Source organism: Aegilops tauschii, chromosome 7, assembly GCF_002575655.3.
Source record: "Aegilops tauschii subsp. strangulata cultivar AL8/78 chromosome 7, Aet v6.0, whole genome shotgun sequence".
Lineage (NCBI taxonomy): Eukaryota > Viridiplantae > Streptophyta > Magnoliopsida > Poales > Poaceae > Aegilops > Aegilops tauschii.
Window position 1 is genome coordinate 510,802,415 of NC_053041.3, and position 11,268 is coordinate 510,813,682.

Genomic DNA, 11,268 nt, shown 5'->3' on the forward strand with positions numbered 1-11,268 from the left:
TCAAGCTAAATTGCTATTGAACAATATGTTGAGTGATGATAATAATTGGACACTTCCTGAACCAACTCCTAAACTAACTCCGAAGAAAAGGGGTATTCTATTTCTCAGTCCTGAAGATATGCAAGAGGCAAAGAAATCTATGAAAGAAAAGGGTATTAAAGATGAAGATGTTAAGAATTTACCACCTATTGAAGAAATACATGGTCTTGATAACCCGGAACAGGTAGTAGACGTAAATTCTCTCTATAGATTTGATGAAGGTGATATTCCTTGTTATAAGTCTGCTAGCCAATGCTTAGATGAGTTTGATAATTTTATTGTTAAACAAGAAAACTTCAATTCTTATGTTGGTAGACAATTGAAACATAATACTTATATGATTGAACACTTGAGTGATTATATGTCTAGAGTTAAAGATGAACTTAAACTTATTAGTAAACATGCTTCTATGGTTACCACTCAAGTAGAACAAGTGCTTAAAGCTCAAAATGATTTCCTCAATGAATTAAACAATAAGAAAAATGATAATGTTGTTAGAGTTGTTGAAAGATCGTGGATGTCGCCTAGAGGGGGGGGTGAATAGGCGCTTTAAAATAATTAGGGTTTAGGCTTGAACAAATGCGGAATAAACCTAGCGGTTAATTTGTCAAGCACAAAACCTACAACAACTAGGCTCACCTATGTGCACCAACAACTTATGCTAAGCAAGATAAACTACTAGGTGATAGCAAGATATATGACAAGAAGCAATATGGCTATCACAAAGTAAAGTGCATAAGTAAAGAGCTCGGATAAGAGATAACCGAGGCACGCGGAGACGACGATGTATCCCGAAGTTCACACCCTTGCGGATGCTAATCTCTGTTTGGAGCGGTGTGGAGGCACAATGCTCCCCAACAAGCCACTAGGGCCACTGTAATCTCCTCACGCCCTCGCACAATGCAAGATGCCGTGATTCCACTAAGGGACCCTTGAGGGCGGTCACCGAACCCGTACAAATGGCAACCTTGGGGGCGGTCACCGAACCCGTACACTTTGGCAACCCTTGGGGGCGGTCACCGGTACCCGTCAAATTGCTCGGGGCGATCTCCACAACCTAATTGGAGACCCCGACGCTTGCCCGGAGCTTTACACCACAATGATTGAGCTCCGAACACCACCAACCGTCTAGGGCGCCCAAGCACCCAAGAGGAACAAGCTCAAGGGCACCAAGCACCCAAGAGTAATAAGCTTCTCAACTTGTAACTTCCACGTATCACCGTGGAGAACTCAAACCGATGCACCAAATGCAATGGCAAGGGCACACGGAGTGCCCAAGTCCTTCTCTCTCAAATCCCACCGAAGCAACTAATGCTAGGGAAGAAAAAGAGAGGAAGAACAAGAAGGAGAACACCAAGAACTCCAAGATCTAGATCCAAGGGGTTCCCCTCACATAGAGGAGAAAGTGATTGGTGGAAATGTGGATCTAGATCTCCTCTCTCTTTTCCCTCAAAAACTAGCAAGAATCCATGGAGGGATTGAGAGTTAGCAAGCTCGAAGAAGGTCAACAATGGGGGAAGAACACGAGCTCAAAGGATAAAGTTCATTGGGGAAGAAGACCTCCTTATATAGTGGGGGGAACAATCCAACCGTTACCCCCACTTCAGCCCCGCAGAGAGCGGTACTACCGCTTGGCCAGAGGTACTACCGCTTGCCCCTATAAGAGGTACTACCGCTCCCCCTCGCGGTACTGCCGCTGGGCCCAGAGCGGTACTACCGCGGTGGCAGGGCGGTACTACCGCAAACGAGCGGTACTACGGCCCCCACTGCCGCGGCTAGTACCGTAAAACCTGACACGAAAACAGACCCCTCGAATCGAGGCGGTACTAGTACGAGACCGTAGCGGTACTACGGCTGGGGGCTACCAGCGGTACTACCGCTCTGGAGCGGTACTACCGCTTGTAGCACTCAAGCGGTACTACCGCTCCGGCCCGCGGTACTACCGCTAGGAAACCAAAACTGCCATAACTTCTGCAAATGAGCTCCGAATTGAGCAAACTCAAGCTTGTTGGATAGAGGAAGACGAGTAGCATCAAAACAGCAAATAGAGGAGTTAAACCTCCAACCGAGAAGAGGCGGCATAACCTCCAACATCGGAAACATCATAGAAGGTGCGAGTGAACTCCGTTTTCGATGAACTCGAGCTTGTCATCAAGATGACCATAAGCTCCAAAACTCACAAAGAGAAGAACCAAACAAGAACCAATAAAGATGATGCAAGGATGCAATGGTTTGAGCTCTCTACAAATGATACGATCAAGCTACTCATCGAGAGCCCCCCTTGATAGTACGGCAATCGATCCTATAACCCGGTCTCCCAACCACCATCATGAGACCGGTAAAATAGAAAACCTATCAAGGGCAAACCTTTGCCTTGCACATGGTCCACTTGAGCTAGATGATGACGATCTTGACTCCCTCAAGTTGGACCACCTTTCTTGGTTGCGTTGGCTCGATGAAGACTAGTTGATTGCTCCCCTATACTCCACTATGGGTGAGCCACTCTTCCGCACATCTTCACAAGTCCATTGTCACCACAACGGACGACAAGCTTCAAGCATTTGATCTCTTCATGATGCTTCACTTGAACTTGCACACCGCAACCTAACCCCACAAAGAACTCTCACGAAGATCATGGTTTAGTACACAAAGCGTAATTGACAATGCTTACCACACCATGGGATCGCTTGATCCCTCTCGGTACATCTTCTACGCTTTGTGAGTTGATCAAGTTGATTCACTCTTGACTTAGCCTTGATCAACCATGAATCTTTTCAACTCTCTTCATTTGGATGATGTCTTGAAGATATGCATGAATGATCACACAATCTTCTTCTCCAAGACATGCTTGCAATAAGCTCAACTCTCACATGACCAATCTTTGGATAATTCCTTAATAACACCTTGGTCACCACATAAACTCCTTGAAACCAACATGAACTTCAAGAAATGCCTATGGACAAATCCTTCAAATATAACTCAAGGAAACCATTAGTCCATAGAGATTGTCATCAATTACCAAAACCAAACATGGGGGCACCGCATGTTCTTTCAGTTGTGACTAGAGGGGGTAGAATGACTCAGGAACCTTTGTATCCTGAGGGCCACCCTAAGAGAGTTAAGCAAGATTCTCAGAGAACTAATGTTGATACACCTAGTCCTTCTAAGAAGAAAAAGAAAAATGATGGGACTTTGCATGCTTCTAGTGAACCTGTTGTTGACACACCTGAGAATCCCAATGATATTTCTATTTCTGATGCTGAAACACAATCTGGTAATGAACATGAACGTAGTGATAATGATAGTGATGATGTTCATGTTGATGCTCAACCTAGTAATAACAATGATGTAAAGATTGAACCTGCCGTTGATCTTGATAACCCACAATCAAAGAATCAACGTTATGATAAGAGAGACTTTGTTACTAGGAAGCACGGTAAAGAAAGAGAACCATGGGTTCAGAAACCCATGCCTTTTCCTCCTAAACCATCGAAGAAAAAGGATGATGAGGATTTTGAGGGCTTTACTGAAATGATTAGACCTATCTTTTTGCGTATGCGTTTGACTGACATGCTTAAAATGAATCCTTATGCTAAGTACATGAAAGATATTGTTACAAATAAAAGAAAGATACTGGAAGCTAAAATTTCCACCATGCTTGCCAATTATACTTTTAAAGGTGGAATACCTAAGAAACTAGGAGATCCAGGAGTACCAACTATACCATGCTCCATTAAAAGAAACTATGCTAAAACTGCTTTATGTGATCTTGGAGCCGGTGTTAGTGTTATGCCTCTCTCTTTATATCGTAGACTTGATTTGAATAAGTTGACACCTACTAAAATATCTTTGCAAATGGCCGATAAATCAACTGCTGTACCTGTCGGTATTTGTGAGGATGTGCCTGTTGTGGTTGCAAACGTTACTATTTTAACGGACTTTGTTATTCTTGACATTCCCGAGGACGATAGTATGTCGATTATCCTTGGTAGACCCTTTTTGAATACTGCAGGGGCTGTTATTGATTGCAATAAAGGCAATGTCACTTTTCATGTTAATGGTAATGGGCATACGGTACACTTTCCAAGGAAACAACCCCAAGTCCACAGTATCAATTGTATTGGAAAAACTTCAACGATTATTATTGGAGGTTTTGAATTTCCTCTTCCTACTGTCAAGAAGAAATATGATATTCTTATTGTTGGGGACGTGCATATCCCCGTTGAGGTAACCTAGTGTTATTCGAAAATTCTCCGGTTTCATGTTATTTGGAAAGAGTTTGTTAACAAGACTTGATCAACCTTGTTAGTGGATTCCTTTTGATGAGCATGAGATGGATGAAGTTAGAAAGCGCAACTCTCTGTACCCTCTTCTTACTCTCTGTTATTTAGATTAAATAAAGCAAAAATAGTATTTTCTGTTTGTTTTCTAAATTATCCTTGCAATAAAAAATACCCCGAAAATAAAAGTTCTCCAAATGTCCCGAAATTGAAATATGATTTTTTGTGGAATATTTAAGAATATCTGGCACTGAGAACACACCAGGGGGCCCACCATCTGGCCACGAGGGTGCAGGGCACGTCCACCCCCTGGGGCACGCCCCCTACCTCGTGGACCCCACGTGGAGCCCCTCCACTTATTCCTGCACCCACTCACTTCGTCTTCCTCCAGAAAAAAAATCCTCCCATAGCTCAAACCCGTGTTCTAGCTCATCTTGCTGCCATTTCGATCTCCTTGCTCAAAGCTTCATTCACAAAACTGTTTTGGGGGATTGTTCTTTCGTATGTGACTCCTCCAATGGTCCAATTAGTTTTTGTTTTAGTGCCTTATTTATTGCAAATTTTTGCTACTTAGGTGACCCTGTTCTTGAGCTTGCATGTCAAATTTATATGGTCCCAAGTAGTTCTAATGCATGATATAGTCTCTAGGTACTTGTGGGAGTAGTTGCTATCAATCTTGTTGAGTTTGGTTCACTTTTATTTTGAGTCACTAAAAATTTCAGAAATTTTTCAGAGGAAGAAAAATATTTAGGAAAATGTACCAAGGTGGTTCCTCAAGGAAGCAAGGTCCAAGGCCCGCGATACGTGAGCCGGACAATGAACTACCAAGGGAAGCTCAAGTGCGGCCTTGTGAATGGCCGTCAGAGGAGTTTATGGTCCGGGCAGGCATCAAGGATGAATTTGACGCGTATGTGCGTAATGCTGATCTTGAGGGCTTCGTGTCAGATAAGTGCCCGCAATACCGCTACCTAACTGATTCCTTTATGAGTAGGTTTAAATTTACATCCTCGCGCAATTCTCACACTGTTTTATTTTATCTTTATGATAAATCATATACCATGGATTTAGAAGGTTTTAATACTGCTTGTAAACTCCCGCAGTGGGGCAATGCTAGTGAACCTCGCAAAGCTAAATATAAAGACTTTCTTGCTAGTATCACTGTGGGGGAATCTAGAGAAATCACACAAGCTACCATAGGGAGCATTCATTTCCCTTCCATACATTATTTCGCTCTCTTTATAGGTAGATGCATTAACGGTAAAGATGAAGCTTGTCACATGTGCGTTCCAGATCTTTGTGTCCTCAAAAGTGCGGTATTAGGTGATAAACAATATAACTTGGGGGCCATTGTTGCATGAAGGTTGCATCTTAACGGTTTAAGTGGAGACTTATTTGGTGGAATTTATGCAACTCGTGTAGCTAATTATCTTGATATACCCATACATGAAAATGATATGGAATTGCCTCCTGCTTATCTAGATTATAATGCTATGGTTCGCCACCAATTTGTTGAGAGGAATGAACAGTTCCTTCAGTACCGACTAATCTTCGACAGACGTCGCACTGTCCATGTTGCTCTCCCTGCTCCTATTTTCTTGACTTTCAGGCAAAAAGGAGATATGTTATAACCAGGGAGGAGGCGAACAAGTATGAAAGGAGGACAGAGGCAGCTCGCCTCCAAGCTACAGCTCGTTAGGCAGTAGCCGCTGCATCTCAGTACGACCCCAGTTACAACTTTGGATATCCGCCAGGCCAGCAGTGGCCATAGACCAACTTAGGCCAAAAGCCTAAGCTTGGGGGAGTACGTATTTCTCACCGACATTACATTCATGTTCACACACTCATGCCAGTTGTCGGTGTTCATACTTTTTCATTGTACTATCCATGCTAGTTTATTTTCTGTTTTAAGCCTTCTTCTTGTGTGTTTGAAAAACCTTAAGAAAAACCCAAAAAATTAGTTGTAGCTTTTAGCTAGTTTACTTTCCATGCTTGTAGTAGTAGTAATTAAAAGAAAACCCAAAAAGATTTCTCGTTCTTCTTTTGCTTGTTGGGAGCTTTCCTGTGTAAATAGTTTTATTTCTTTTCTTTTCTTTGGCGGTCGAGAGGAGAAGACCATGATGAAAATGTTGAAGTGGCTCTCATATGCATTATTGTTGATTTAACCAAGAGCCCATATTACCTTGTCTTATCCTATGTATTAAATGCTTGCAGATTCCAGCTTAGTCCAATTGCACATGCACTATTATTATTATCCACACCGTTCGGTCGTGCAAGTGAAAGGCAATAATGACGATATATGATGGACTGATTGAGACGAGAGAAGCTGGTATGAACTCGACCTATCTTGTTTTTGTAAATATGATTAGTTCATCGTTCCTGATTCAGCCTATTAGGAATGAAACATGTTTGCAATGACACGAGATTATAGTTGCTCATACCATGCTTAATTAGCTAGGAGTTTATAATGGTTTACCTTGCATGCCAACATGCTATTAAAATGGTTGTGATGTGGTATGATAGGGTGGTATCCTCCTTTTAACGATTCGAGTGGCTTGACTTGGCACATGTTCACGCATGTAGTTGAAACAAAATCAACATAGCCTCCACGATATTTATGTTCATGGTGAATTATATCCTACTCATGCTTGCACTCGGTGTTGATTAATTTTAATGCATGTTCATGACTGTTGTCGCTCTCTAGTCGGTCGCTTTCTAGTCTCTTTCTAGCCTTCACTTGTACTAAGCGGGAATACTGCTTGTGCATCCACTTCCATAAACCCCAAAGTTATTCCATATGAGTCCACCATACCTTCCTATCTGCGGTATCTACCTGCCGTTCCAAGTAAATTTATATGTGCCAAACTCTAAACCTTCAAATGAAATTCTGTTTTGTATGCTCGAATAGCTCATGTATCAACTAGGGTTGTCTGTATCTTCCATGCTAGGTGGGTTATTCTCACGAGGAGTGGACTCCGCTCCTCACTCACGAGAAAATGGCCGGTAACCGAGATGCCTAGTCCCATGCTCAAACCAAATCAAAATAATTGCAAACAAAACTCCCCCAGGACTGTTCTTAGTTGGAGGCACCCGTTGTTTCGGGCAAGCCATGGATTGATGCTTGTTGGTGGTGGGGGAGTATAAACTTTACCATTCTTTTTGGGAACCGCCTATAATGTGTGTAGCATGGAAGATATCGAGATCTCTCGGTTGTTATGTTGACAATGAAAGTATGCCACTCAAATTATTATTTATCTCTGTTTCAAAACTCGAGCTCTGGCACCTCTACAAATCCATGCTTCCCTCTACGAAGGGCTTATCTATTTACTTTTATGTTGATTCATCATCCTCTTATTAAAAAGCACCAGTTGGAGAGCACCGCTGTCATTTGCATGCATTACTATTAATTTACATTGAGTATGACTATGACTGGATCTCTTTTACCATGAATTACAATGTTTAGTCAGTCCTTGATCTTCAGAGGTGCTCTGCGTTTATGTTTTGCGGTCTCAGAAAGGGCTAGCGAGATACCATCTTGTTATATCATATTATGATTGTTTTGAGAAAGTGTTGTCATCCGAGATTTATTATTATTGCTCGCTAGTTGATTATGCCATTGATACGAGTAAACATGAGATCTAATTGTTATTGTGAATATGGTTAGTTCATAATCTTTGCTGCAAACATGAATGCTAGCTTTACATATTTACAATAACAAGAGCAAACAGAGTTTGTAAAAGTTTTTTCTTTATCACTTTCAGTTTGTCAACTGAATTGCTTGAGGACAAGCAAAGGTTTAAACTTGGGGGAGTTGATACGTCTCCGTCGTATCTACTTTTCCAAACACTTTTGCCCTTGTTTTGGACTCTAACTTGCATGATTTGAATGCAACTAACCTGGACTGACGCTGTTTTCAGCAGAATTGCCATCGTGTTATTTTTGTGCAGAAATAAAAGTTCTCGGAATGACCTGAAACTTCACGGATAATATTTTTGGAATAAATAAAAAATACTGGCGAAAGAATCAACACCAGGGGGGCCCCACCCTATCCGCGAGGGTGGAGGGCGCGCCCACCCCCTTGTGGCGCGCCCCCTGCCTCGTGGGCCCCCTGAGGCTCCACCGACGTCAACTCCAACTCTATATATTCACGTTCGGGGAGAAAAAATCAGAGAGAAGGATTCATTGCGTTTTACGATACGGAGCCGCCGCCAAGCCCTAATATCTCTCGAGAGGGCTGATCCGGAGTCCGTTCGGGGCTCCGAAGAGGGGAATCCGTCGCCGTCGTCATCATCAACCTTCCTCCCTCACCAATTTCATGATGCTCACCGCCGTGCTTGAGTAATTCCATCGTAGGCTTGCTGGATGGTGATGGGTTGGATGAGATTTATCATGTAATCGAGTTAGTTTTGTTAGGGTTTAATCCCTAGTATCCATTATGTTCTGAGATTGATGTTGCTATGACTTTGCTATGCTTAATGCTTGTCACTAGGGCCCAAGTGCCATGAGTTCAGATCTGAACCTATTATGTTTTCATGAATATATGTGAGCTCTTGATCCTATCTTGCAAGTCAATAGTCACCTACTATGTGTTATGATCCGGCAACCCCGAAGTGACAATAATCGGGACCACTCCCGGTGATAACCGTAGTTTAAGGAGTTCATGTATTCACTAAGTGTTAATGCTTTGGTCCGGTACTCTATTAAAAGGAGGCCTTAATATCCCTTAGTTTTCGATAGGACCCTGCTGCCATGGGAGGGTAGGATAAAATATGTCATGCAAGTTCTTTTCCATAAGCACGTATGACTATATTCGGAATACATGCCTACATTACATTGATGAACTAGAGCTAGTTCTGTGTCACCCTATGTTATAACTATTGCATGAGGAATCGCATCCGACATAATTATCCATCACTGATCCAATGCCTACGAGCTTTTCACACATTGAACTTTGCTTAGTTACTTTCCCGTTGCCACTGTTACGATTACTGCAAAACTGCTACTGTTACTTTTGCCACCGTTACCGTTAATTCCATACTACTTTGCTACTAAATACTTTGCTGCAGATATTAAGTTTTCCAGGCATGGTTGAATTGACAACTCAACTGCTAATACTTGAGAATATTCTTTGGCTCCCCTTGTGTCGAATGAATAAATTTGGGTTGAATACTCTACCCTTGAAAACTGTTGCGATCCCCTATACTTGTGGGTTATCAGCGGGCCAACCTCTTCTTCGGTGGAAGAAGCCCTAGCTCTTCGCGCACGGTTTTTCCCTCTTCAGCGGCAGAGAATCTCCTTATCGGTGCCATGGGTGTCACTGCAAGCGGTGGAGCAAGGAGGAAGAAGAAGAAGCAGTCGGAATGGAGAAAGAGATGAGTGACGGGGGCTCCGCCCCTCTCCTCATTTATAGCCAGAAGGAGGCCAACCGCCGGCCTCCAGGATCGCAGGTAATGATGGTTTTCTTCTGCATGCAGCAGGGACTCGTCAAGTCGAGCGGTTGCCGAGGCAGCATGGGGAAGCGGAGACGCCCACGTCCCGTCAGTCGCCACGCGTCATTCAAGGCCGCAGGTGGTTGGGGCCCGCGGCTCTCCGCACTTGCCCTTTGGCTTCGCCTCGAAGCCAAGTCCGAGTGCGCCTTGGGCCCGGGGGCTACTGTCGGCGTCCTGGGAACGGGGGTACGCAGACCTGCCTGCCTGCGGCCCATGGCGTGGCTCCACCAACGGCCTGGTACGGGCCATCTTCAGCAGCAACCACTCAAGACCCTCGCGAGGGGCCAAGCCTCGCGAGGCAGACGACACAAGACCTCCTCAGGGGCAGCCTCACTGGGCTGGCTCCCGAGGAGCAGAGATATCTATGCAAGGGGCACCTCGCGAGGTCCGCGTGACGTGAGCCATGAAGACCAAGGCCAGGCGGGCGCCAGCGGGCGTAGCGTACCAGTTTCCTCTTTGGTGCTAAAGAGGCAGGCGCAGGCGAGGAGTCCCGAGGCATCAGGCAAATGTTTCCATATCGGTGCAACGAGACCGAGACCAGCAGGACGGCAGGACGGAGGTCACCACGGAGCCCACAGCGGCGTCACCACCAGAGCCTTGGGCAGGCGAAGACCACCTTTTGTCAGGATAACCTGTACTAGTTGTCTCCCTTCAAAATTGGCCGTTGTGGGATCCCTTCCTGCCTAACATCCGGGAAGAGGACTAGGGCCTCTATAAGTAGGACTAGCCTCCACCATAGGAGGCAATAAAACGGAAGGGAGCTGAACTGAACTGAACGGATCTGGGACGGATCATTCAGACCATCCTCACACACACCAGCTCACTGAGCTCGAGAACACCTCTCCTCAGGAGGCTATTCATACCTTGTACTTGTTCATCCTCAGTCTAAAAGGCAATCCACCACACCACACTGGAGTAGGCACTACAAAAACACACACACTTCCATGATGATACGTGTTTGTCACAGTAGGTCACGTTTTCTGTCATGCATGTACATCCATGACGATTTTATGATAGAATCCAGATAGTCATACCTGTGCTGTCGTAGAAGTGTTTCATGACATTACCAAAAATATCATCACGGAAGTGTCCACTTCCATGACAATAAATCCCGCGTCATAGAAGTGCTTTCGTCAAGGGTGACCGACACATGGCATCCATCGTAACGGCTCGCCGTTACACTATCGGGTCCGGTTTTGGATCCAATAACCCGTTAACAGCCCCGACCAATGGGGATTTTCCACGTGTAAAATCACCATTGGTTGGAGGAAACACGTGTCGACTCACCGTTGGGACAGATGTCATCCACTCATTGGACCGAAGGCGCCTATGATACATCGACACGTGGCACGGCCCAATAGAGGCCCATTCCTATGAAAAGGCCAGCCCGTTTGACTTGGTCAAAAGGTGGCGGACCGGCCCACGGAAAGCCTGTTAACGGCCTGTTCGCATATAGCCCATTT